Here is a 6,000-nt window from a genome sequence, read left to right on the forward strand (position 1 = left end):
ATGCAAATAAAAATTATACAATACAAATGAAAAAAAAATATACAATACAAATGAAATAATATAGAATACAAATAAAAAATTTACAATACAAATGAAAAATTATAGAATACAAATGGAAAATTATAGAATACAAATGGAAAATTATAGAATATAAATGGAAAGTTATACAATGCAAATGGAAAAGATCGAATATTGCAACGTTTGACATGCCATAAGCAACATAATATCAGAATTATAAAATCTTAAAGATAAATTCAGGAAACGCGAATAACGCTAGCTATGTTTTTCTAATTGTAAACTGCTCAATAAATGTATTTTAGGATAAAAATAAGATGTGGGTTATACGGGGGCATAAAAAACTCTTACCAATCCAGGCATTCGGAGAAATTGCATGTTTTGTTACACGGTATTTTACTTTTACTTTAATATAAAACCGGGTAAAATTGCAAGACATCACATATCACTTCTGATTTCATGTCATGCTAATAAGCATTGGTATCTAAGGCTAGATTAAAGAGCATTCGATTTCTTCAAAAAATGTTGTTGTTTTTTTTTTTTTTTTTTTTTTTTTTTTTTTTTTTTGCACTTTTATGGTGTAAAAATGTCAACTTTTTACAAGACTGTTTCTAAAAATTCATAGAACCTCAATTCACGTTGAGATGCATAAAATGAACATTTTTGCATGAAAAAGACTTCAATTTCAAGTTTCATCCTGACGTTGTTTAACTAAATAATATTTTTAAAAGCTGGCTTGCACGAAACTCTCTTCTGCTACCTGTGCAAGCTGCAACATGCATGTTCAATCGTTCTTGAACGTTTAAAAAATGATCAGATTTAAATGTATGTAAATGTTTGTTAGATGATTACATGACTAATCTAAACTAATATGTACTCTCTCTCTCTTGTTTTATCAAATTCATGTTCTATAATAGTTGTACGAGGAAAGTGTATACATTGTGGTTATCACGCCAATAAAGCTTACAAAGTACATGTATTCAGAAGAGACTTAACAGGGAAGTAGAAGCTGTTGACACACTAAATGTACATACTGGTTTTAAAACGTATATATAGAAGTGTAAGACATAATTTCGCACATTTAGTAGCAAATGCTGCAAGTTTGATGCAAATCAAGTGAACTTTATACATAGCTCCTTCGAATCTAAACATTCTGAGGCAAAGTAGAATTTTTAACAATATGTGTCCTCTTCCCCTCAATGTGTATTGTGGGTGACTACTAAATGTACAGAAAGAGGGTGTACAAGGCGAGGACAATTCCCCGCTCTGAAACAATATTTTTCTCGATTTTCAAAGTTCATGGAAAAGTTATATTTGTCTAAAACAAGAAGAACTGTGAGTACTGAGCTCACAAAATGATACCCCCTGCCTCATATGTCTAGAATGGCAAAGTCCATGTTTTCTATGGGAGCCCCCAAACATGTTCCCGATTAAAATATAAAATAGGAGGTGCACAATGCCACTATGTTACAAGGATTCTGTGAAAGAATTATTAAATTTTATTCAGTCCCATAAGAGGTGTTGCGGATAAGAGATGGTTACCCCTCAATATTATAGAAAGAATGGTGTCTCTGTTTTGCTATTGGAAACCCGAAATGTGTGTCCGTATAAAAAATGGGTAGCAACTGTTCCTTCGCCATGCGCTCGCCACTTTGAAGTGAAAGTTGCGGGTCCTTCGGATGAGACATTAAAAACCGAGGCCCCGTGTCACGGCAGGCGTTGGCACGATGAAGATCCCTCACTGCTCAATGGCCCTGAGTGCCGAGTAAAGGTCAAAATTTGAAGCCCTTCACCGGTATATGGTGACGTCTCTATATGAGTGGAAAATTGTCGAATGAGACGTTAAACAACATACAATCAATCAATCAATCATCTTTATATAGTTGCCAGTTAACTATATTTAGCGGAAAATGGGATTATTTGAGTGATAAAAAAATATTTTTGAATATGAAGAGGTCAAGTCTCGATTCCAAATTAATGTTTAAATGACGGAAAAGTATATGTAAAATTTATTTAATGTTTCCAAAAATGGAATCGTTTATTTAAATCACATTGACACACAATTGGTTAACGCGTTTAGTCTTACGCCTGACAATGAGCTTTGGAGAGAGTTCGAATCATGTATGAAGATTTTTTTTCTGTTGACATCCCTTAAAAAATATGTGAAAATAATTTACCAATAAGCTATTCAATAAAATACAGGAAGCAAATCTGAAAAAGATGATATTGACAAAACAATTTTTGAAAAATGTATCTTTTCATGAACATTAAAACTGAAATGTCTTTCTTCAGAGCAGGGGATTGCCCTCGACTAGTACGCCTCCATTCTTGACATTAACACTATATGTCCGATCTGTTAATTTCACTTTACAAATCTGTGCTTTATAGTTTAGTCTTACAATGTTTGTTTTTGAGAGTTTTTAGTCGATAAATACTAGTGCATTGAGATTTTTAACAAATGAGACGCTCTTGGCTACACCATTCATCGCAATTAAAAAACTATATATAGAATTATGGATCTAGGAAATGTGTACCCAACTTCTATCTCACTCAGACCAAAACTGTTGGAGGAGTAGCTTCTGAAAATAAAATATATGGCGATAACGAACAGTATTAAAGCTCAAAAGTTCATTCAAACAATACAAATCAGGAGCAGACAAACATGGACCTCTAAAACATCAGAGGTGGGATCAGGTGTCATGGAGGAGTGAGCATCCCCTGCCAACCGGTCACAACCGCCACGTGCTCCTTGTCATGATTAGGAAATAACAGAAAAAATCCGATGACAATTCAGTGTGTAAATAATGGCTTAACAATTAGACTAAGTACGAAAACCGTCAGTCAACATTTGACTTAACGATAGATTGTATTTGCTGACAAGGTCATTGTATCGACCACAGAACGTACGAAATGATGACTTTAAACGAGACTGTTGATATTCTTGTTTCATCAACTTGTTTGTCAGTAATTTACCTCGTTTTAGAAATTGTTCGTACGTAGATCACGCTCTTGCGTATCGAATCAACTGAGAGATAAACACCCCATATGCAAGTGATGTGGGTATATTGCTGCATAAATAAGGGAAGTTGACGATTGAAAAGTCAAAGTCATCACTTTGTTGTTAGATTACCATTAACGTTGTTTTCTAGTAAAATATCCAAAATGAAACAGATGTGTCACACTCTGTGGTATCTTTCATTTCAAGCTTGCTGAAAAGATTACAGTAATGTACGTTTTCAGGGTCGAGGTCTAGTGAAATATGGAGATAACGAATAGTAATCAAGCTTAAAAGTCCATCAAAACAATACAAATCGGGAGCAGAGCAAACATGTACCTCTAAAAACATCAGGGGCGGGATCAGGTGCCATGGAGGATATATTACCCCTCCCCATGGAGGGGTAAGCACCCCTGATGACCGGTCACAACGTGGTGTTGTTTCTAACCATGCCAAGAACAGCAATTGGTTGAAAACAAAATCTGATAGACAACATTATCAGGAATACAAGACTAGTGTAACAAGTTTAACTGAAATCAAGTGGAGACTGCAAAAGAAACAGCATTTGGGAAAATCTTCAGAAAAAAGTTTTATAGTCATCCAAGCACGGATCAGAGAGGGGGCGGGGGTGTTCGGACCCCCTCCTTGAATTTGCAGAGTTATTAAAAGTATATACTGAAGCAAATAAAAAATAGACTTTGGACACCCACATCCCCTAGAAAACGTGTACCCCACCACCTCACCACGAAATATGTTTGTTTTTTTTACGTTTAGAAATGGCACAATCCCAATGCATTAGCTTATCTGGTCTCAGACTGTTCTCTTTTAAGAGGTGGACTGGCATGATTTACATCTGATGGTTTTGGTCTCTCCACTTAGGCCCCGGGGAGTGAGGATGGGACAACAGAATTCACAAGGTTTTTCTGTTTTAACCACCATATGCTATTTACCACAGTACCACGAACTATATAATTTGGCTTCATGTTTTACACAGATTTAAAGTCGATTTATGAGTGGCACTATACTTTAAATGTTAAAGGACAACACACGTCTTTTCCAAAAGTAAATCATTTGGAACATGATGGATGGTTCGAATATGTAACGGTTTCTGAAAAATTACTTTAAAAATTGCCATATTGCAACATTTCTTTTTGGAAAAAAAAGTATCATAGGTATAAAACAAAATAAGACAAAACAAAAACAAACAACAAAAACAAAACAAAAATAGACAAATAGAGGGAAAAGTTGGAATGAAAGAAAACGGTTTTGAAAAAGTAAAAATAAACAGTTTTGTATAGCTGTCCTTCCTGATATACTTTATTTTAACAAAGAAAATATACATCATGACTATCTACGGCAACGTATGCAGCTCTTTGGTAAAATTGGTTCGGTGGTTCAAACGTTTATACGTTTTAACAGACAAAAATAGATAATATTCCTAATTTACAAACATGTAAATCAAATTATCCGTAAAATTTATATTTACCTACAAGTAACTCTTTATGGCTCGAACATCTACTCCCGATGCCCCTCCCCAAATGTTCAAGAGGATATTGGCGAAATTTTCCATTCTCCTTTCCGGAAATTTAAATAACACTGAACAATAACCCCCCCCCCCCCCCAACAAAGGACTGTATAATTTTTGCCTTTTGCGAAATACAGATTCATAAAGGTTATTTATCCTGCATTCAATCATCATTGTACTTTTGCTTACAAAAACTAAATAGTCTTAAAATCAAAATACCATTGTAATTAAAGAACACATGATCATTGATGTACTCGAAGATAATACACAGAGACAAGGAAATTATAGATGGTGATAGTGCAAACTGTCGTCCAATTATATAATAGATAATTGAATATGTTTTTCATGGTCTAAATATATTAATCGAATTTTCACGCTTTTTAAAAGAACATTATGTAATTTTGTAAGTGTTGGTTATAACTTATAAAAGAAATGGAATCTGAATATGCAACTGTGCTGATCATGAAATTTAAGGACGGTGATTAGGGGGAAAGTGGGATTATAGATCAGAATCTCGTTTAATTTTCGAGCGGAAAATATTTTCTGATTTCTCTCATTCATTATCTACTACTGAAGGATATATAATACGTACCCTTGTTTATGTTTTATTGACAAAATTATTCTGGCAATTTATACTATAAGTAGATCGAGATATTCTTTTTTTTTTAATTTCATTTTCATTTTTTTTTTTTTTTTTTTTTTTTTTTTTTTTTTTTTTTGCAGTGTTTTACTACTGGGCGTGGTTAGGCTTAACCAAACATGTAGTATGTATTTTCTTACATTTTTCATCCATTTCTATTGGCTGTTGGATAAAGATCAATAAGCACTAATAATAAGATAAAAAGGAGCTGGGTATAAGAACTTTAAACCATGTCAACCAAATCATTAAAAGCAACATGACACAGATAGAAGAATATTCATGGATATTAGATTTTAATTTTACATATGACCATTTCAATATATCATACATGGTTATCAGTGACTCGTATAGACACACATCCAATGGAAGGCAAGTGGTGCAATGGATTCTCCTTGGCTTATACATGCTCACAACGGCTATTGCAGTTCCTGGAAATTCCGCCATGATTTGGCATTATAGACCAAAGAAGAATTGGAGAAATAAAAATATTTTCATCAGCAGTCTCGCAATTAACGACCTAGGACTTGTAATCATTTCTATTCCGTTTAAAGTTATAGGCGAGCATCTCTACCAATCTTGGCCTTATTTTGATTTTTTATGTCCAGTTGCAACCTATCTTCATCTAATGATAGTTATCCACCGTTCCCAATCTCTGATGCTGCTTACTGTATTCAGACATTACGTAATATTTCGATCACCCCAAAAAGTCACACTTACTTTCCAAGGGAAAGTTGCGTATTTGCTATCATTGCTTTTTTCTTTCTTGGTTGCATTGCCCGTTGCAATATATTCTAAAGTGCAATACTTTGATATAGCATTTCACAT

Source organism: Saccostrea echinata, unplaced genomic scaffold (genome assembly GCF_033153115.1).
Source record: "Saccostrea echinata isolate AGI-Se365-2 ecotype Australia unplaced genomic scaffold, CSIRO_AGI_Sech_v1 ptg000009l, whole genome shotgun sequence".
Taxonomy (NCBI): Eukaryota; Metazoa; Mollusca; class Bivalvia; order Ostreida; family Ostreidae; genus Saccostrea; species Saccostrea echinata.